The sequence below is a fragment of the Leguminivora glycinivorella genome, unplaced genomic scaffold (genome assembly GCF_023078275.1).
Source record: "Leguminivora glycinivorella isolate SPB_JAAS2020 unplaced genomic scaffold, LegGlyc_1.1 Scaffold6, whole genome shotgun sequence".
Lineage (NCBI taxonomy): Eukaryota > Metazoa > Arthropoda > Insecta > Lepidoptera > Tortricidae > Leguminivora > Leguminivora glycinivorella.
Genome location: NW_025952831.1, coordinates 1834517 through 1858989, shown reverse-complemented (window position 1 = coordinate 1858989; position 24473 = coordinate 1834517).

Genomic DNA, 24473 nt, shown 5'->3' with positions numbered 1-24473 from the left:
ATGATGAATGTTATCTAGGTCTATGACAGTTTAACGTAGCAATTAGGGTGACCATGAGACTCGGTAATTTAACAACATTTTTAAAATAAATAATTAACTAACAATGTGTACATATTTCTGCCCCTCATATCGTCCACATGTTTAAGCTAAAGTTAGACAGTAAGAAAAACATATTTCTGTTTACGACCCATGTTTCACCCTGTATATGGGTGGATACAGCTCTTATATACTAATATCATAGACTAATGATACATAGAGAGTATACATGTAATAAGGCATAATACTTACACTACACCGGTCAACACTCTTAGACTGTTCTTACCTAGTTTCTGAAGACACCTAGTTCTCCTTTGATCTCTACCTTATATCATCATCTTCATCTGTCTACATCTGGGGCCCGTCTCTCGAAAGGTACAAGCCTTGTATTACAAGTGCGCGAACTGTCAAATCGTATGGGTTGTCATGGAAACACACTTGTAATACAAGGCCTTGTACCTTTCGAAAAATGGGCCACTGGGGCCCGTTTCTCGAAAGGTACAAGCCTTGTATTACAAGTGTGTTTCCATGACAACCCATACGAATTGACAGTTCGCGCACTTGTAATACAAGACTTGTACCTTTCGAGAAACGGGCCCCTGGTCTCTCTTTCCCAGTCTCTTTATGCTCCAGGGGGTCATGGCCCCCATGACGGGCCATGCCACCAGCCCCAGCTTTGTCCTCTCCGGTGGACACACTTTTTGGCCAATCAACTTGCAACTGTACCTAGTTTATGTATGCTATGACCAGGGGCGGCTCACTCCGCGATTCTATCGCCGCGCTACAAGTACATGCTGGCGGCCGCGAGTTCGCGGCCTAATCAGGGGTGGCGCGCGTTCTCACAGAACGCACGTTCGCACTTTCTATTGTTACTTTACGTCGCGAGTTTTTTTTAAGTTTTATATGCGATGTCCACGTGTGAATGGCTAATGGTGCTTAGATAAACAGACATTATGAGTAAATTAGGACAATCTTACACAGATCTACAATTGATTAAGTCTCACGGAAAAGTTCAATAAAGCTTTTGATGTTGGGACTTAAACAAAAATATATAAATACTGAACATATTACCTAGAAAGTACCCAAGACTGGAATGTAATAGCAAAACATTTCATCTGAGTATTAATCCATTTTAATCCATAGCCAACCCTATCATCCGACGCTGCGCACGTGCGGCTCGTTTCTTTGTTAGAATTTTGTAGGCATTTAAAAGGCGGCATTTCGTGTATATCAAAGCAGTGGGCCTTCTGTACTTGTACTATTATATATTCTGTGCTATGACCAAACTATGTCGCGTGTACAATAACGTAATTGAAAGTTAAAGCACTGTTCAAAGTGCCGAAAGTTCAGTGCAGTAATCAAATTGAAATTACTTTGTGCGGTTCTACTCAATGCCATTTAGGATTAATTGCTGTTGTATCGCAGTTAAATGTAGCTGAAAGAGAGTTTGCTCATTGGCAGGCAATTGAAAACTTTTGGGACGAGGTGACGGGACCCTTTTTATGCCACCTTGGTGTTTGAATATGTGGGCCGTGCCAGTCGTGTGATGGGTCGTTTTATTTTATGCCGATCTGTTTAAGGCCACTACACGCTGGCGTTTTCTGAGCGTCGGGTACTAATATGTATTCTGTGGCGTCGGCGTCAAATATATTTAGTCAATGTGTGTAACAATTAATAAATATGTTAAAAACACAAAATAACTGTGCTTGTTAAATGCAACAAAATTCTTAAATGGATTATGGTGAGTCAGTGTGTGTAACAATTTTAATAAATACTTTAAAAACATTCTAACACAAAATTACTGTACTTGTTTAATGCAAATAAATGATCATTCATTCATTTATTCATTACGCCGTGTCTTGCGTGGGCGACGGTCGCGCGACCGTCGCCGTCGCGTCTCATACTTCCATATCGATAAGGTTTTATTTCGTATGCGTCGCATCGCCGTCGCGCGACCATCGCGCGACCGTCGCCCACGCAAGCCACGGCGTTATACTGGATATTGAGGGCCGTGGTAAGGTTAAGAAGTGTCGGCCTTAAAATAAAACTGGGCATGAAATTTCCGAACCAGTTTAAATATTTTCCCCTCACTAGCTCGGAAACACGTGTTTTGTCCTTTAATACCAGCGGGTAAAAACGAATTTTATCCACTAGTGGGTAAAGTAATTTGACCTTGAATAAAGTCAAATTAACTGCTATAAAATTGATTAAAGTAGGTGAATTTAGTAATAAAGATGATTTACCACCTGTGGAACTACTGGAAGCAGTGATAAACGCATTTTTTGCGTTGTAGTTTCCTCGCTATAGTGATGGGAAAAGTTTTGTGTCACACTCGGGTGCAAATGTATTTTACTTCTCGTGTGTTAAAAAACTCGCAAGTTCAGGATTCTATTCTCGAACCACACTCGGCGTTAAAATACAACTTTGCCCCCTTGTATAACAAATAACTATTAAATCATTTTATATCTACTTTTTACGTAAGACGGTAAGATAGACTAACTCGTTTACTTAGGCGTCTGTAAAAAAATAAGTTGCTGACGATTTTGACAGGCTCTCCATTGCAAATGTTATTTCAAACGTCAAACTTTGACGAAATATGACGTTTATTTAACCCTTGCAGAGGAGGGAGCTTATTAAAATTGCTGACAACATATCTTGGCCCTTTTGTGATTCGATTGCTTGACAAGCAATGATAATGGAGAAAAGGTTTGTTCCAAGCAAAATTAAAGACTTTCGTTTTTGGTACTTATTACATACATACATACATACAATCACGCCTGTATCCCATAAAAGGGTAGGCAGAACACATGAAACTACTAAAGCTTCAGTGCCACTCTTGGCAAATAAGGGGTTGAAAGAAAACTAAACTGACATTGCAGTGACAGGTTGCCAGCCTCTCGCCTACGCCACAATTTAACCCATATCCCATAGACGTCGTACTTATTAAATTGTAAAAACTTCTTGATGATGCGTATGTGACGTCATCATGACAACATTTTCCATTTTGACAACATATTTATATGATATGACAGATAGTTGTTCAAAAAAAAATCATAATTTTCCCGTGTAATTTTCATGAAAGAGAAATGCGATACCACGGTACTAATTGAAGTTCTAATATAATAACTATATCAATATCTTTCAGTATACGGTACGTTTCATGAGAGTGTACAGGATAACATAAGGTATGTAGCTGCAAAAGTGTATGGTTAATTTATTAATGAATCCGTTCATAGTTCTCCATGCGATGTCGCTGCTCACTGTGCATACAGCTTAATTCTATTTTGTATGTCTATTTATTAGTTGCAGATATTTTAACACATGATACTTTACATTAAAATAATTAACTTTAAATATAAATTAAGAAATCTTTTCATGTAAATTTTTTGATTTCATTTTCCTAACAAAAAAATTAATTATAATTTCGTCTAAAAAAAATCATCATGTGCATTATCACATGTCACAATAACACTGTCTGTCGTGTCAACCATTGTTTGTTGTAAATGTCATAAAGGTTCGGCGGGAAAACTGCACATGTCATTGAAGTGGCCAGTTACAGTTAAGTGGTACGTAAAAGAGGTACTAGAATCTGTTCAATGAGTTTTCATTTAATAATCACATAAACAGGGTGTTTTTACGTAGCAAATTTGTTTTTCCGTTTTCTCCAAAAAAACATCGTAAAAGCTATAATGTTTCACGGTTTAATATACTCCAGAGACCGAGTACTATCAGCTGTATAAATATCTGCATCTAATAAATTAGGACCTTATATAAGGTAAGATTTCTTAATTTATATTTAAAGTTAATTATTTTAATGTAAAGTATCATGTGTTAGAATATCTGCAACTAATAAATTAGGACCTTATATATGTGTCATTCACGCATTCATTTCGCTGAGACAGGCAATTGCTGTAGATACGACGTCTAAGCATAGATTAAATATAAGAAAATCATACCATCCCATAAAGTGTATTAGGGTAATTCCGAATGACAGAAATGCTCTGGTAATTCCGACAGGGGAATCTTGATATGATGGAAATAATGATGATTTTTATGCGACTTTCGTAATTATACGACTTTCGGAATTAGCACCTTAAAATGCGACCGCCACCAAAAATGGCTTGTAGCTTTCAATTATACTTGTAGATGGCGTTAAGCGTCACTTTTGACATAGATTTACATACATACATACATACAATCACGCCTGTATCCCATAAAGGGGTAGGCAGAGGCAGAGCACATGAACCACTCAAGGTTCAGTGCCACTCTTGGCAAAAAGGGCTTGAAAGAAAACGAAATTGTGGCATTGCAGTGACAGGTTGGCAGCCTCTCGTCTACGCCACAATTTAACCCATATCCCACAGTCGACTTCTACGACACCCACGGGAAGAAAGGAGGTGGTGAATTTCATCCGTCATCACACGGGCATAGATTTACGGCTCGAAAGTGACACTTAACGCCAATCTATAAATAATCGATGGCAACAAGGCATTTTTTGTGGCGCCATCTATGTGTGCTGTACTGTACGCGCGTTCTTAGGCGGTCGCAGTTTAATGTATGGGATGGTATGATCTTGTTATATTTAATCTATGGTCTAAGCTATTACAAAACAATTTTCAAGTAGAATGTCGCCGGCTTTGGCTAATGACTAAAGGACAATTTGGAGTTGTCTTGCTTGTGGTTTTGAAATTAGGGATGGTTTGTAACTGTCACTTCAAGCTGCCAACGGCAGTTATGTGTTATCTTCTGTAACATAGGCAACGACGATTTAATACGGGACTGACAAAGTCCATACAAAAAGGGTACCCCTAAATGTATAGGCCTTTTAGGCTTAAAACTAGATGGCGCTGCTTCCCAGCCTGGAAGTGGTCAAAATCATATTTTCCCCAAATATTTTTGCGTGTTTTTATTTTTTATAAGAATAAATGACATATTTCTTTATTTTAACATCATCTTGAAAAAAAAAATTGTAGGCATCATCAGTTATGATATTATTTAATAGGTGGCGCTAAAAAATTGAGATAAGATTCTTAGTATGAAGACTGTAAATAGTGTAAATCCTATATAAATTAGTATTACGTAAAAGTAAAATGAATTAAATAAACAATACAGGGTTACTTTTTAGTCAGTTAACAAACTTCGTATAAATGATCGCTAAGGTAAATGAAATATACGTTTTGTTTTATTTTTATCCCATCTCAAATTAAAAAAAAGAAAATTGCACCCAAATTATTCCACAAAAACAGTAGAAAACTTGGTCACCCTAGTTACTGACGGCAGCGGCGGAGGCGAGGAGTGAGCGGGGCACTCGCGCGCGGCCAGTGGCAGCGCTTGCGCAGGGGGTGGGGAGAGGCGGGTGGGCGGGGAGCTGAGCGGCGTCGGCAGGGTTCAAAGATGGCAGCTTTTGTTCTTAGCCGCGCCGGTTTTACAGCGATTACAAATTTTCCTTCATACTTTCACGGGCTTAGGACCGTCAAAGCCCATGTCGATAGTCAATAAAAAACATTTAACATTTTAAGACAAATTAATTCACAGAAGAAGTCGATAAAGTGAAAAACGACATGTGCTTAGGCAAATTGGAATCAGCTATTTACAATAATCGTTTGATTTAGGTACTTACAAATGGAGTCCATTTCTCCTCACTTAACTCACTTACACTAATTAAATTGTTTGCAGACATGACATGGGAGACGAGCATTAGGCAAACCGGTATTTCTTAACACAGGCAGTATCTCTGCCTCGTACAACCTACGAGCCGCTCGCAGATTGTTATTGGCCCTGGCGTACACTCTCACCATTTCATAAAACTCGCGGTTTGAGTACATCGTTTCGCGTTAGCTCACTGGCGTGCGAGGAAAACATAAAACGACTGTCCGTAAGAGAGCGCGGCGTGAGACTGAGGGGCGGTGTTTCTTTTGTAAAGCGGCGAGCGGCGCGCGCGCTCCCCCGCCCCCGCCGCGCGCACACCCCCGTCATACCCAATCATGCGCCGGCCGCCGCTGAACTCAAATGAACCCAAAATCAGCTGTGTGTAGGGTGTCCGTAATTTGTAAAAATTATGAGGAATCAAAATAAAAAAATAATAAATCTTAAAAATAATGTTTTTTATTGAAATGGGTTCTATTAACGATACTGAATTCAGGGTTTTTTTTTGTAAGGTGACTAAAAAATAACCCTGTATAAGACATTATTGCCTGAATTTCAAGATACCTGAGCCTCAATTAGTTCATCCTGAATAGAGAATTTGCTTGCTATTTAAACTATTTTGGTAATTACTTTATCATACCATGGTGAATTTATAGAAAATATGTCACCGAGCTCTTTAATATGATACAAAATTTGATCATACTCGAATAATATACAACAGAAATTCATACCGTGACTAGACGTTGTATTTAAAACTCAGTGTTGATAGCGTGTCGCTTTCGTGTCACTTGCCTAATCTTGAGCAATGACTTTATTATTCATTTGGATATCTGCGACGTTCGTGTGTCAAGTCTTTTATATTAATTTACAGACACGCCAAGGGTGAAGTGAACCTTTAATTTGCAAAAATACTATTTATATGTACAGTCACCGGCATAAATAAGTGATGATTTCTGTACCTTGTCGCTTTAAATCGTTTGACAATTTCGCATGACATTTCAAACAAGACGTTAATGTGACAAGGTATAGAAATCATCACATATTTATGCCGGTGACTTTAGCTACCATGACTTTTTAACCGTTTCTGTACGGATGACACAGGAGCCGTGTCATCGAGGTTTTTACGTGTGGCGTATGACACGGGTGCCGTGTCATTATTGTGTATGACCTATGACACGGCTACTGTTTCAAGGAAAAAATCTTCGCCGCCACAGCGTAAAGTTTTCGAAAATGGAACACACAACGAATCAAATAATACGTTAAGTATCTATTTGGTAGAGTCAACACCACGGATGTATGTAATTTTTTGATCTAGAGTGTAAGTAAATGTTTGTAGGCGCTGTTTATATTCTCCATAAAAAAAAATCCATTTTCCATGACATTTACTCTATCTAATAACGTATTCTAACATTCATGGATCTTTAAAATATATATGATAGATACCGTTAGTTGATGTTGGTTAACTAACAAAACGTTAGTACGTAATCATGAATATCACAAGGGCCAGCGAAGAAAACGAATATACTTAGGTTTTAGAAAAAACGGGACTTAATCGCGTAAACACTTACATTTATATTTGCAAGTGCGGGTAGATCGAAAAACTCGCGCGGCTAGAAAATGTTGATGCAATTCCTCGCCAGTCTACCCGTGACCACGAACATAATCTGATGTTCGAAACGTCGGGCCAAATATAAATGTAGGTAAATGATTACGCGATTATGTCCCGTTTTGTTCTAAAATTATGAGTGAAAATCGTGTTAGTTTAAATCAATATATGATGAGAAGATAAACATAACTTTGGCATGTAACAAATTTATAGTGTAATTTTTATCATGAAATAAAGAAATCTAAATCTAAATCTAATCTTAGGTTTTTTATAGCCTATAATGTGTCCTACTGCTGGGCGAATGCCCCTCCCCGTTTTCTGCCACTCGTCACGTTTTAAAAAACGCAGTAACTCATTATGGGGCGATTGGCTCCCATGCACAAAGCCGTGACGAGTGGCGGAATATATACCCATTCAGGTTATGGTTACTATTAAAACCACACTATAGAAATTTAATCCTCTTAAATCAACAAAATAAATCCTCTTAAATCAATCAAATAAATAGTTTACTTGAAATAGAAAAATAATACCAGACCTACTACTTACAAACAAAATACTTACTTACACAACCACAAAATTAAAAGTTTGAAAAAACCCCCGACCGCGACTTAGCAAACCGATTTTCATGAAACATGGCTAAAAACACTCCCAACTAACTCAGCTTTCAGACAAAAAAATATATACCCACTTGGCCGGAAATCCTCATTTTCCCGGCCTCTGATGTAATGTACTATTATTGGTCAACCATTTCGGCCAAGAAACATCGTTAACCATGTTTGCCAAGACTTTATTGCCGAATAAATTATTTTCTACGGAACTAATAACACATCTCATATAGGTTCACATATGTATTATTCAATTTCGTACTTGTTTACTATAATTAAGTCGTAAATCTCAATGAATAATTAAATTTCAGCTGTGTTTGAGTTGAGGATAACATTACTTAAAACGTTATAAATGCATTTTCAAAAATGGGGTTCCCCAATTAGCGTAAGTTGTTAACAAAAATTAACTCACTGCCAGTTTTGTGACGATAATTAAGTATGAAATTTCAATAAAAATTTTGTTTAAGCGATAATCTACATTCAAAAATGCGAAAAAAGCAAATTTTCAGACAGATTTTATGCTTGGTTGTCGTCACAAAATTGACAGCGTGTTAATTTATTGTTAACAACTTATACGCTATAATTGGGGGGACCCACATCCTGAAAGTGCCCATAGACAAGACCATGAGAGCGTTTCACATTATCCGATCCGGTATTGGATGTAGGAAACTAGGAAAGATGTAAAATGTAAGATTTAAATGATGTTATACGTCTTTTTCTACGCATACAATAAATCGTTATTACTAAATTTATGTAGGCAACCCAAGAACGAAAATTTAATAATGCCAATGCATGGCGCTTTATATGCTGCGCTTTCCACAATCCGATACGGATGGATCATTTTAGCCATGTCGGATACCCCCGACAGCTATCAGAGTACAGTATGGTTTTGTGTAGAAAAGTTATTCTATTGTTATTCAGGATGTCATATTTTTTAAGTGCGTCGTATCACCCGCTACTATTGAGCCGGGGTTTGAACCTGCGATCTCCGGATTAAAAGGAGCACTCGTAAAACTAGCCGCCATAAAGCTAGAATGAATTACTAGCATAGTGACCGTGTCATTGTATGGAGATTTTAATAGCTTTGGCGTCGAGCCAACCACTGGTGAAATAATAAAACGAAAACGAAAAATACTCATTTCTCATATTGGGAATAAAGTTACGACTTTTATCTCTGCGGTAGATTAATATTCTGATCCGACCGGTTTTCTCTAAATCTTTTCGAGATTTTATTTCCTTGGTTATATCTTAAAATAACTATAAATCCCTGGTGCCGTAGCTGAATGGCATTTCTGCGACGCGCAACGAAAACAAAACGCCGCGAAAGTTAGTCTGGCTCTGTCGCGCCAATACGCAAGAGCGATAGAGATAGATATCTACGAGCGTTTCGTTTCGTGAGCGTTTCGTCAGCGTTTGTGCCATTCGGCTACGCACCCTGAGCTTCTAGTACGATAATTAAAAGCATAAAGGTCACTATTATTACTATCATTAATTGTATGAAGAAAACTTGTCCAAACGCTTACACACAAGAGCTAAAATCAAGCGCGGATCCAGCTTCGTGTCCAGGGGGGGGTCACGTGGTAAAGGCCCGGGACCCCAGGGGGGGTCACGTGGTCTATTTGTATGGCCAACTTAGGCTCCAGGGGGGGGTCATGACCCCCATGACCCCCCCCTGGATCCGCGCATGGTTAAATAGTACATTATGATACAAGTGCGAAAAAAAGGAAGTTTGAAACGAGGGAGTGTTTTAAATCGACACGAGTTACGAATTTCCTTTTCGCACGTGTATCGTACGACGTTTTTCAGTACAGGTGGCCCTCCGAAGTTACGACCTGGCATATAATGAACCACTTCTCGCACTAGTGCGTAAAAAAACACCATCTGTACTGAAAATGTATTTTGAAACATATTTACAGTGAAATAAAACTATGGAAACGGATTAAATCGCGTATAATGAAATTAAAATACATTAATAAGTATATTTAAAATTTAATTTTAAATTCATTATACGCGATTTAATCCGTTTCCATAGTTTTATTTCATGAGTAACTATCGCGGTAACCGAAGACAATATTATATTTAAAGTGACTTAAGTGGGTAAGTCATAAAAAAATATTCTATCAATTTATATCCGATATTCGGCTAGGTTTATTTAAAAAAAAGATATAAGTTTATTGCCCTTAACCTGTAAAGGATTTTAAAACTGAAATTGTAATTATGTAGTACAACACGCGAGAATTTATTTTTTTTGTTATAAAACGACAAAAAAAGGCTCCTTTACCGATCAAAACCTATATCAGCCGCATGAAACCTAGTAAGTCTACTTATTTTCCTAATCTCGCGAGGTATTGCAGCGAAAAATCTTTTTGTAGGCTTTGTTCGAACTCCGAGCCGTAATATGAGCAGCTTACCATGTCATATCAGGGTACCTAGCCAACGTCACACTTACGCTTTGTAACCGTATCGTAGCTACCTCTCACCGGTCTTTAGTGAGCGTAACCGTAAACGCTCACGATACCTAATATCTCATTCGTAGATGGGCGTTTTCCAAATTAAATCCCGAATATCGAATTTCACCAGATCTGGACGTATTTGGGCTCATTCTTCTCAGAATCACGAGCTGATTCGATCCCGACGATAAAAAATGTGTCCTATTTTTTTTTCTTTTACGTCACGATTTTGGTATGAACTTACTACGACCGTGACGTATTGGAAACTCGAATTTTGGATGGAAAGTTTGGGACACACTTTTTTATCGTCGGGATATGCGATCAGCTCGTGAGTCTGAGAAGAATGAGCCCAAACACGTCCAGATCTGGTGAAATTCGATATTCGGGATTTAATTTGAAAAACGCCCAGATACCTGATCTATTTCTATCGCTCTTGTGTATTGGTGCGACAGAGCCAGACTACATTTCGTTTGGTGTCGCAGAAATGCCACTCGGCTACGGGGCCTGTAGTGGCGCGACAGAGCCACACTGCGTTTCAATCGGCGCCTAGCGTCAACGATTGTCACTTTGGCTAGAAGCCGGCTCTGTATGATTAAGCTAACGTAACTAGGGCTGTCGCAACTATAAGTTTAATTACAAAACTTTTCTTGCCTTTGACGGCATATATACGAGGAATAGCCATTTGATAACATACTGATAGTACAAGTTAGTTCAGTAACTTTGTCGCCTGAAAGTGTGGGGCAGTATGCGTCAAGTCCGGTAGTTCTTATTTATTGGAGACTTTTTATGATGTTTGCCTAATGAAAAATCCAAAGTGACCTCGAGGGGCGAAGGCAACTTTGTCAAAAGTCGAAAAATCGCCAGAAAATCGTTATTTTTTAAATTTGGCGATTTTAACCCTAAAGGACTAGTTTTTGAAGACCATATTCTCAAATCCGCAACGCAACCGCAACCGCAACCCCAACCGCAACCGCAACGTTTTTGAAGTCACACACAGTTTGGTCGCGGAAGACCGACGTCCCACCAAAGTGTCACCAGAGATGTACGATTTTCTGGGACGGGACGTCAGTTTTCCGCAACCTCTACGGCCAGTGCAACCTGCAGGGTTAGATCATGATTGCCGCGAGAGTATGTCGCCGAGGGATAGACTACCCGTCCTTATGTCATTAATACAGTTAGAACAAGACGTATGATTTATCTCGCGGCAATCATGTACTGGGCCTACTGGCCGAAACGTTGGGAAAAAAATAAAATAATGTTAATAAATCGCGTTCGACCATGTGTGTGATTTAAAAAAAACCGCCTTCAAAAATAAGCGCGTTACAAAACACGGAGAAACTAAAAAGCAAGAAATAATAAACCTTTGAATTCAGATTTCTTATCGTATTGCAATAATCTAAACATCCAAATTATAAACAAATCAATTATTTTTGCAGTCGGTACCAGACCTTTTCGTCGCCTTGCTATTGCCTGTTTGCCCCACCCAACCATACGCAGGATGGCACCGACTCCAAAAATAATTGATTTGTTTATAATTTGGATGTTTAGATTATTGCAATACGATAAGAAATCTGAATTCAAAGGTTTATTATTTTTTGCTTTTTAGTTTCTCCGTGTTTTGTAACGCGCTTATTTTTGAAGGCGGTTTTATTTTTTGTTAAAAAAGTTTATTTATTTGTTGATTTTTAGTGGTTCCTATTGATATTATAATTATGTATCAGTCCGAATACATGTACACTAGTGAAAGAATTATCCTTTAACTCCTAACCATTGAGGAGTTGACCTTCCATCATCAGCTCAGCCACATAAAATTATTACCATCAGGCGTAAATACTGGTTTACCTTTGAAAAATACACTAAAAACATTACATGTGCCTATAACATTTGAAGATTTCTCCAGGATCCCATCATCAGACCCTGACTTGGTGCCAACGGGACCATCTCGGGGTTATACCATTTCGATCAAAAAAAAAATTTTGAAAATCGGTCCACTATTCTCGGAGATATCGAGGAACATACATACAAAAAAAAAAAAAACAAAAAAAAAACATTCCGTCGAATTGAGAACCTCCTCCTTTTTTGAAGTCGGTTAAAAAGTGTACAAAGCACGAAATCATAAATAATTTTAAAGAAATAATGTTGTGTGACAGCCCTAGTTTTGAGCCGTAAACAAAGAAACTCGACACCAAAACTGCGTTTAATAAAAGTAGAAATTGTAGCGTTTTATCGCAGTACCACATATTAAAAACACCGTGTCAAATTAAGCAAGATTTGTAACAGTTTTCTTTATAAACTTCACGTTAGTGGATCTGTGAGATATAGACAGAATCATAAGTTATTTTGATCTTATTAAGAGATTAAAAAAAAATGTTCATATATTTTTTTTATTTTTCTCTGAGTTAGTAGGAAACGTATTGCGTAATGTGCTAATTTTCGCACTTGGGGTGCTACTTCTGATGTTGAATGTACAGTCAACCAATTGGAACCCTAGGCCACTGTAGAACCGTGTCATAGTGACGTTATAAACAATATTGTAAGAAATATCTTACTGCTTGTCATTTTAACATGGTTGTAGAGTGGACTAGGGTTCCAATTGGTTGACTGTACTACATATAAAGGCCCTGGCTGCGTAGCCGAATGGCACAAACGCTCACGAAACGCTCACGAAACGGAACGCTCATAGATATCTTTCTCTATCGCTCTTGCGTATTGGCGCGACAGAGCCAGACTACATTTCGCGGCGTTTCGTTTTCGTTTCGCGTCGGGGAAATGACTCGGCTACGGCACCAGGGGTATTGGTGTAAGTAAAGTATTTCTCGTAACTGATATAAACAAACCAGGCAGGCAAGTATGGTCGTGCCATAAATAATAAAACATCAGGTCGTCCCTATCGCACTATTTGTAAGTGCGATAGGGACGACCTGATGTTTTATCATTTGGGCCACTTTCAAAGTTGTCCACCCCACTTTTTTTGTAACATGGGTATTTTTACGCGATTCATACTCAGAATCGAGAGCTCTTTCGATCCTAATAGGAGAAAAAAAATACCTCAAGATTTCCATACAGTTTTTCCAACCTTCCATTCCGTTACCGCCATAAAAAATGTATGAAAAAGTGGTAACGGAATGGGAAAAAAACCTTGGGACACTTTTTTTCTCCTATTAGGATTGAAAGAGCTCGCGATTCTGAGTGGAAAACACATGAAAAAATCAAAATCTAAAAAAAAGTGGGGTGGAACTTTGAATAAAATGCCCAATTTATCGCGCGACCATACTTGCCTGCCAAATTCACAATATTCAAAAGTTGATTAAACTACACTTTAAAATTTCAAAAGCCTTAACAAGCAATTATGAACGGAAACCGCATATACAGTAATATAATATTCTTGAAATGTCCAAGTCTACAAAGTTATTTTTTCGCCCTAACGAACGCTTTTATTTCACCACATGTATATTCATGAAAGCAAATCCGGTTACATAATAAAGTTTTTCTACTCGTCGACTTTAATCTGTCAATTAAGGACACCACAGACTAAACTATACGTGCTGACTTTTCAGTGTTGGGTAGTCTTTGACACTTAATCAACTATAATATTTCATTACACTTCACTTTACATATAAATAAATAAATAAATAAATAAATATTATAGGACATTCTTACACAGATTGACTGAGGCCTACGGTAAGCTCAAGAAGGCTTGTGTTGTGGGTACTCAGCAACGATATATATAATATATAAATACTTATATACATAGAAAACATCCATGACTCAGGAACAAATATCTGTGCTCATCACACAAATAAATGCCCTTACCGGGATTCGAACCCGGGACCGCGGCGTAGCAGGCAGGGTCACTACCGACTGCGCCAGACCGGTCGTAAACTCGTCGGTCGTATAACTGAAAAAAATTGAAAAATAGTCATACAAGTTCTATACTAATTTGCGATTGCGATCAGAGACGGTTATACAAACAATTGGTTGCCAGGTAATTCGATGTTGATACAACGGTGAACGACGCTATTAACATTAATTTTGACTTAGATGATGATATTTTTCGTCCATTGATGATGAAGATAATGACTCATAGAAAAACTATTATATTATACAATAGTGATATAATTAAGATTTTCACCCTCGTACCGTACTATTAGGCCACTCAGCAAGCATCGTGGCCTAAACATGGTACTCGACTGAAAAACTTTGTATTATATCATAGATAGATAGATAGATAGATAAGTCATTTATTTGGCAGACTGCAAACACACACAATACAATACACAATTTAAAACACACAAATTAGGCGCAACATAAAAAAGAGACAGAACAGTAAAATACAATTGAGACAGTAAAAAAAAAAAACAACAATAACAAAAAAGAGAAAAGAAAAAGAAAATATAAACTGTGTGCGTTGCAGCAGGACAAAAGGGTCGCGGCTCAGTGATACGCTTCGCTCTTTCGACCGAAGCACTGATTTTCTGCCGGAACCCAGGTCACAATCACAATAGATAAATAATTACTTATATAATAACGATTTCTATAACATTAAAATGGAAACAAGTGTAAAGTGTATAGTGTGAATGTTATCTTATGTGCATATCGTGTGATGTTTTCTGGATAGTGTTAATGTTAAAATCGCAAGTATGTAAGCCTAGTTTGACTACTGTTCCCACCAGATTATATTCTGAAATCTGCAACCAAGTACCCGAATGGGATCCCATTTGTTTGCTTCTTGAGGAGAATATTTTTAAATCGAATCTTAAATGATTTTTTTTATCACGATTGTATAAAATACTATTTGCAAGTGGGGTGCTTGTTAATTTCCTTGAATCGAGTATAATTATAATAAATAAACCTTTGATAGCTAGATTATATCTAAGAAAATATAGATTCAACCGGGGACCGTAGTAGCTGGCAGCTTTCTCGCTCAGCGCATAAGCGGCATAAGTATTGCCATTCAGCGAGGTACCTAATGCTGCCAGCATCAGATCTACGGAAAATTGCCGAAAGGCGACTTTTTATGTTAGTACAAATTTAGGGCTTTCGTTTATCGATTTAGGTTAACATTATTTTTAACTAGCTTTTGCCCGCGGCTTCGCTCACGTTAGAAAGAGACAAAAAGTAGGTAGCCTATGTCACTCTCCATCCCTTCAACTATTTCCACTTACAAGATCACGTCAATTTGTCGCTCCGTTTTGCCCTCAAAGACATGCAAACAAACAGACACACACACTTTCCCATTTATAATATTAGTATGAATTTAGGTTAGTCAACTTTAGTTTTATTTATTTTTATTTCTAAGTTTATTTATAGTTGTACAATATTAATTGTTTGTTTTCAATCTAAAGTAAGCCGATAAATGTTATTTGATTAATCAGTACTAGATATCCATAGGTACTTAGAGAACATGTGATTGCTTTACGCTTCGTAAACGTATCGTAGCCAGGCCCCGTAGCCGAATGGCATTACTGCGACGCGAAACGTCACCGAAACGCCACAGAAATGTAGTCTGGCTCTGTCGCGCCAATACGCAAGAGTGAGCTTTTCGTGATCGTTTGTGCATTCGGCTAGCAGCTCTCCCTTCTGTCACAGTATAATAAAGAGTACTATCGTACAGTATGGCCACTTCCGCTCCCCGCTGAAAGCGCCGCCCATCCCCTCTCGGTTACCTCACAGTTACCGCCTGTCAAAAACCCGAACACTCAACCTTTCATATCTCACTCATACAAGCATGGTACGCGTTCACCTACACGAGCTTAGAATGTGTGCTAGGAACGCGCCTCTTTCATATATTTGATCGCCAGTGTCCGAGATGTGCTTCTGTAGTGGCACGACAGAGTTACTGCGTTTCGAGCGCCACGTAATAGCGTCAACGTTTGTGACTTCGGTCAGGACACCCGTGGGCGTTTATTGACATTTAAACTTTACTTTGTGCGAACTTTGTCCCGTCGGTAACTAAATTATCATGTGACAGAGGCCGGCAACTTTGGTCCTAAAAGTGTTTCTCAATTGATCAAAGAGTCAGTGGCTCAACTCGTAACCTTCGTCAAAGAGGATTAAGTATTATAGAGAGTTACTGTCAAAGTAAAATGTGTAATCACAGTGCATAGACTGCCATCTCTCAACACAGGCTTAAAACTTTTGAACCTTTTCGGCGCTTCATGTGTGCGTGCTTGCGGGGGCTGAGGAAATTGACAAGCGTAGCCTATGAGCTGTCAGTCGCTCCTTTAGTAGCCCCTTAAAACTTTTGAACCTCAGTTTTGACAGTTTGGCCCATATTCTTAGCTTGATATGTTTTAAAATGTCAAATATTAATATTAGCGCCATCTAGCTGAGCGTACCCCAAAGGTGTAACGCCATCTTGGCCATCGTACATTTTTTATTATGGTTTTGAAGTACGTTTTCTTCTTAGACTATCTGTCTATAGCTATACGGAGTTACATAATAAGTATGTCTTTGCCATGAATAAAAAAATTTCTATTTCTATTTTTATTTCTAAATTTTTGGGAAATCACTCGAACATTATATAAGCTGGTTGTATGCCGGGCTCACAGGGCGTCAGCATGAACTGACCTACCTACTGCATTACACCTGCATTTTAATGTATGTTCATGACTCTACAATGACTAAATGAAATGAAAACTGAACACATATCCCATAGTCGACTTCAACAACACCTACAGGAGGAAAGGGGGTGGAAAATTTTTACGCCTTCACTAGAAACTTATAACATAGTATACAATTAGGTACATAGTTTGTATAGGTAAGCTTTGAGTACGGTCTTTCATTGCTATTAATTAGTTCCGAAGTACTTTATATAGGAAACCCCAAGTGGCTTAGAAATTAAACTCTACCAATCAGTGAAACCTTATATAAAGCCGCAGTAAAATTAAACCAAGAAATTAAACAATAGTGCCTATTATAAGATCAATAAAGCCATAGAGTGACCACTCTACAGGCACAGTATAATAAAGAGTATTGTCGTACAGTAGGTACGCCCACGGAAGTAGCGATGGATAGGGCACATGGGCCATTTTTTTTTTTCAAAGTTGTCCACCCCACTTTTTTGTAATATAGGCATTTTTTACGCGATACATACTCAGAATCGCGAGCTATTTCGATCCTGATAGGAGAAAAAAAATGTCCCAAGATTTCCATACATTTTTCAAAACTTCCATTCCGTTACCGCCATAAAAAATGTATGAAAAAATGGTAACGGTATAAAAAACCTTGGGACACTTTTTTTCTCCTATTAAGATTGAAAGAGCTCGCGATTCTGAGCGGAAACCACATACAAATTTCCAAATCCAAAAAAAAAGAGGGGTGAACAACTTTGAAAAAAAAAATGGCCCACGTGCTACGCAGAGCAGACAAACACCTATCCAAGCAGGGTCTCTGCTGGCAATCACCTGGCAGTAGACGGTCGGGACGGCCTTGTACCACGTGGAGGCGGTCAGTGGAGAAGGAGGCTGGCGCAAGTGGACTGGAAGGATTTGAAAGCAGTCACCCAGGATCGTGAAAAGTGGAAGATTCTTCTAAGACCCCTGTCCCAAGTGAGGGATAACAGGAACACATCATCATTATCAACACCATCATCGTACAGTAGGGCCACTCCCGCTCCCCACTGAAACTGTCGCCCACCCGCCCTCCGTTACCTCATAGTTACAGCCTGACAACAACGCGACCAGTCGCCCTGTCATATCTCACTCATACAAGCATGGTACGGTTCACCTCCACGAGCTTAGATTGTGTGCGTAGGACCGCGCCTCTTTCGTTATATTTGATCGCCAGTGTCCGAGGTGTGCTACAGGTAAAACCAAAGAAATATAACTCCGTAAAATATGCAAAAACGCCTAAAATTAAGTCTGTTAAAACCATAAAAAAAAATGTATCCTCGTTCTGATGGCGCCACATCTTTGTTTGATGAAAGAGAGAGGATAAGTAAGGGAAGAGTTGTAACTACATCAGTAAAGACAGTAAATGCGGGTTATTTGTATAGGCACATTAGGCACAGTTAAGTAACATCTAGCGACAATCACGCGTCAACTAGCGTAAATTAGCCAAGGATACACTAGGGGACAAATGTCCCACGACATGTGTCGGCGACATGTCAAGCGAAGCCGGCCGATTTCGCCTGACATATCTGGCGACATCGCGCGACTCATATCCTCAGCGATGTCTAACGAAGTCGTACGACTTCGCGAGACTTCGCCTGACATATCTGGCGACATCGCGCGACACCCGATGTCTTTTCCCACACGTGTCGCGCGATGTTGCCAGACATATCGAGCGAAGTCCGGCAACGTCGCGTTACATCACCCGATGTCACTGGCGACACGTGTCGCGCGATGTCGCCAGACATGTCGAGCGAAGTCTGACAACGTCGCGCTACTTCACCCGACGTCGCTGGCGACACGTGTCGTGGGACATTTGTCCCCTAGTGTATCCTTGGCTTAAATACTACTACTTGTCAATAGATGTTGCGACGAACGAAAAGTCTAATGCTCACCAATTTTTGGCTAATATTACAATAGTATTAATCAGTATTCTGTTTTAAATTCCTTCTGCTGGTAATATAAGTTGTAAACTGTTCTAATATTAAATTTTTGACAGACGAGACACAGTTGCCACCTAATATCGAGTAGCGGTACTGATAATTCACGCTATTTGACGCGTGATTGTCGCTATATGTCACTTAACTATGCCTATACAAATAACCCGCATTTACTGATGTATACAGTTACAAGTTTACAACTCCTCCCCTACTTATTCCTCTATGGTGTATGATGACTATACTATACTACGATCGATCCGACGTCAGTGCCACGTCATCGTTCGCGGTATGACAAACAAAACCTTTATTGAGGTTAGAGGTGATCCACTACCACGAGACTGACATTTAAAGTATACGTCACTCGATAGTAAGGGCCCATTTAGACGGTACGAGAACTCGCATACGAGTTTTATTACATTGCGGTATTTGATGGCTGTGCAAAATTGTATGTACCCTCAACAGCCCGCAATGTAACTAAAATCGCATGCGAGTTCGCACGCCGTCTAAATCAGGTCTAAGTATACGTAACTATAGGTTACTTTTCAAAATATGTAAAATATTACCAGTCAGCCTTAAACATAAATACCTGCTCGCAGTCAATAACCATGGCTGTCTAGTGCAAAACCCCCCTAACTCTTCTAATGCGCCAATACATCCTATAGGGCACAGCTATTACACTAAGTCGGGGCTACAGGTAAGCTATCTGTGCCTAGAATTCATAATTATTTTGGTGACAGATCGCTAAAAAAGCGTATTCCATATTCTGCTCAATAGCTTACCTGAAGCCATCCGAAGTGAAAAGCACCCAAATTTAAAACTATGCTAAAAAAACATTACCTAAATATATTACAATAATTTATATTACTTATCTATTATTTAAGAAGTTCAACGAATTTTCTTTAAGTTAATTTAATTAAGTTTATGTAATTGAGAGACTGTTGATCCCACAGACAAACTCGTTCTGTTCCAGAGTTTTGTGGGACTATATATTATGTTAGATATAAGTTTGTCACTGTATTTTAATAACAATAAATAAATAAAATAAATAAATAGCCAGGGGTTAGAGAAAATGACAATCATTGTATGGAGAAAATAACTGTACCCTCAAGTTTACTAAACTTATTAGAATAAAAAATGCATATACAGGTTGTAATGTTTATAACCGGGCCGTTGGAAGGTCAGATGGCAGTCGCTTTCGTTAAACTAGTGCCTGCGCCAAATCTTGGAATTAGTTGTCAGAGCGAATCCCAGGCTCCCATGAGCCGTGGCAAATGCCGGGATAACGCAAGGAGGATGACTTTAGAAGGTCATCATATAGCTGATACATAACCTAAAACCATAAAAATAACTGCACAGTGAGCTGCGAAATAAATGAATTTTATTTTTATTTTTATTTTTTATTTTTATTTTTACTTTTTTATTTAAAATTTCATGGAAAAATTATCATTGATAAATTCGCCTAGCACTTTGGCTGCTCACCCTTACTTATATCCAACGTTTTCCTACATATTCAAAAATTGTACATAGATACTTTTTTCGATACCAAATAGCTTCAAATAGCTGGAATCGCTAGATCGACTAGTTTCACGTATTTTTGAGACAGAATTAACGGGGTAAAGTTTAGGTTTTGCAGGCGTTCATAAGTTATGGTGACCGCTTCCCATCAGGCGGACCGTATGCTTGTTTGCCACCGAAGTGGTATAAAACCCCGCCCGTGTGGTGACGGGTTAAGAATTTCACTACCCTTTTCTTCCCGTGGGTGTCGTAGAAGTCGACTGGTGGGATATGTTTTAAATTGTGGCGTAGGCGAGAGGCTGGCAACCTGTAACTGCAATGTCACAATTTCGTTATCTTTCAACCCATTTTTGCCAAGAGTGGCACTGAAACTTGAGTAGTTCATGTGCTCTGCCTACCCCTTTATTGGATACAGGCGTGGTTGTATGTATGTATGTAGTATAATCAACTCAACTCAAGAACTCAAGAACTCAAGAAGTCCTCCCGCGCCAGTGTGGATAAGGAGGGATTCACACTGGTGGAAAGAAAAAACAAGACACGCAGGGCGCCTCGAAAGACTGTGTGTGGCACTGCAGAGCCGGTTAATTCTGGTCTACGGGTCGCAACACCGAGTAGGGCGCTCTATGTGTCTCGCCTGCACTACTCCGCCGTGGCAGACGAGGTGGTGGACTACGTTCGCCGGAAGACTGGCTACACGCTGAGGGTGCAACAGCTGCAGTCGCGTCACTACGTGCACTTCAGCTCGTTCGTGGTGCGCGTGCCGCGGCCGCTGCAGGGCACCATCGCGAGCGCAGACTTCTGGCCGAAAGGTGTGGTTTTTCGGCGGTTCCGGGGCAACTTGCCGAATCCTACACCGGGGCAAACGACGCAACGGAGCCACGCAGTTACGTCATCGCCCAAATCAATTGTTTAGTTTTAAACTTTATTGTTTGTTTTTTTTTTTCATGTTCTTACATACTGTTTTTTTCTCTTATGTTATCTAAGTTTCGTGACGCATTGGTTTTACTGTAATGTCATGTAAACATGTTTTTACTAATAAATAAATAAATAAATAATAAAGATAGGTACCTAACATTTTATTATTTTTAACATATAGAAAATATTATTGTCTTCGGTTACCGCGATAGTTAGTGACTCATGAAATAAAACTATGGAAACGGATTAAATCGCGTATAATGAATTTACAATTCATCCCGACGTTTCGAACACTTTACAGGGTTCGTGGTTAACGGGTGACTGAGGAAACATTACAATGTGCAAAAGCTACCCACATACAAGAAATATTAACGAACCATGACCATAAATAATATAAATTTCTAAGGCAGGTTCACACACTATAAATAAATAAATAAATATTGGGGGACACCTTACACAGATCAACTTAGCCCCAAACTAAGCAAAGCTTGTACTATGGGTGCTAAGCGACGATATACATACTTAAATAGATAAATACATACTTATATACATAGAAAACATCCATGACTCAGGAACAAATATCTGTGCTCATCACACAAATAAATGCCCTTACCGGGATTCGAACCTGGGACCGCGGCTCAGCAGGCAGGGTCACTACCGACTGAGCCAGACCGGTCGTCAAATAAAGCTAGTTATACAATATTCAAAAAAATTACCATCATTAGACAGGATTTTATGGTGTGGTGCCGGTACATCGTCTTTGGTGGCGTAGTAGTCCGATGGCAGCCCGACACCTTTTGCCACATCTGTCACAGGTGAAACGCGAGTCAAGAGGAGGCAAATGTCCAACACCATACAACACAAATGCCTCTCAGAGAAAATATTGCCGGTTATAAAAATTACACCATTTATTTTACGTTTACGCTATCAAGTAACGTTAAAACGTCAAATACTCTTGGTACAGCCTGGTGTGTTTAGCAAATTCACGAATGTTATTTCTGTGACTATTCCGATTTGGTATTTGAAGATAGTTGACAGTTTTGGCTCGGATGTGAATCATAAATACAAGGTTTTGCCTGCGACGTCTTTGGCGTAGAATGTAGCAAACTACTATTGACGACCGGTCTTGCCTAGCGCGTAGTGACCCTGCCTGCTAAACCGCGGTCCCGGGTTCGAATCCCGGTAAGGGCATGTTCCTGAGTCATGGATGTTTTCTATGTATATAAGTATGTATTTATCTATATAAGTAAGTATAGTCGCCTAGCACCCATAGTACAAGCTTTGCACAGTTTGGGGCTAGGTTGCTCTGTGTAAGGTGTCCCCCAATATTTATTTATTTATCTACAGTATGGGGTTCTTCAAAAATGGATTGTACGTACAAGTTTCTAATGGGTCGGCAACGCGCATGTGAGACCCCTTGAGTTGCAGGCGTCCGTAGATATCGGTGACCGCTTTCCATCAGGCGGACCGTATACCTGTTTGCTACCGAACGTGGTATAGAAAAAACTACTAAATAGATTTTTCAGATAAATACATAATTTCCTCTCTCTGCTATGAGATATAAAAATGACAGTTTTCTGTCATATTTTTTGTGTAAATAATATTTTTAACACCCATGCAACTTTGACGTGATATTGACATTCTCTGTTTGTCTGTATATATGTGTGTGTATCTGTCTGTGGCATCGCAGTTCCCGAACGGATGAACCAATTTAGATTTTATTTTTTTGTTAGAAAACTGAATTAGTCAGGAGTGTTCTTAGCCATGTTTCATGAAAATCCACTGCGTCGGGTTGTTTCAAAATGTTAAATTTCAGTTTCATAAGTAATGTGAAAAGCAATCAAAATATATTTCAACCTTTGGAACACACTTGAATCCCTAACTACGCTCTTGATTTCAGTTTAGAATCCCTCGCTGTGCTCGAGATTCAATATTATGTTTACTCCGTTCTGGATTCAATAAACGCTCTCGCTGTCAATATATTTTGCTCTCTTGTAGCACGATCTACTATTTTAAAGTTCTTATGTAATGTTTTTATTATTTTACACGTTTGTTGCCGAACCTCTATAACACTCTCGATATCTATGACATAATACATAAAACCCCAATGAGTTACATAAATATGAAATTTTATAAATCTAGCACGTGAGTTCTACCGTCCGCTCGTGTAAATGGGCCCTTGCGTTTGGGTTTATATTAATGGGATAAACGGATTAAGCATATTAGGAATTACTGGTTACGTTTTCAAATATTTGTATATCGCTTCACGAAAACTGGTACCACAGTATAATAAAGAGTACTATCGTACAGTATGGCCACTTCCACTCCCCGCTGAAAACGCCGCCCACCCCCTCTGGTTACCTCACAGTTACCGCCTGTCAAAAACGTGAACAGTCAACCTGTCATATCTCACTCGTCAAGCATGGTACGCGTTCACCTACACGAGCTTCATATATTTGATCGCCAGTGTCCGAGATGTGTTGGTACTTAAGAATTGAATGAATAAAACTAATGAACAGGCCTCGGATTATTTTTCGCATGGTAAGATGAAAGAAAACTATGGAGTCGATATTAAAACTAAACTTTAATTCATATTCATACTCATACTCACTAATTTTCTTAGTCCCGTAATACTTTTGTCCCTTGTGCAGGTTGACAGATCGAAAATGTTAATCGAAAATTAATAATCTTACTGAATGTAATTAAAATTATTTATGTGGTGTGATTTGGGAAGCCTTTTGCTTGGTAAAGGGTTACATTTACCCTGTAACTATATCAAATTATTAAGAGCGCTTTCAAAAAATCTGCTTGCTCGCATTTCGACGCCGGCGGCGCTGGCGTGCGCCTGTGTGCAGACGCACACTATAACCAGAAGCATAACGATTGTAGCCTGCGGTACAGACATAGCGTGCGATCCTCTTCGAACCAACCTTACGTGCGGCTAGAGCGAAAGGGATAGCATTCATGGTCGGTACCGCCACGCCGTCAGTGGCGTTGCGGACTAACCATTATTGATACTTGCGTAAAAACACCACCATATATATTACATATTTGCATACATGATTTCGTGCATAAATACTTGACCTTTTAGTTTAATTATTAAACTTATCACAGTTTTTTTTATTAAAACGTGTGTAGCCTTGGAAGAA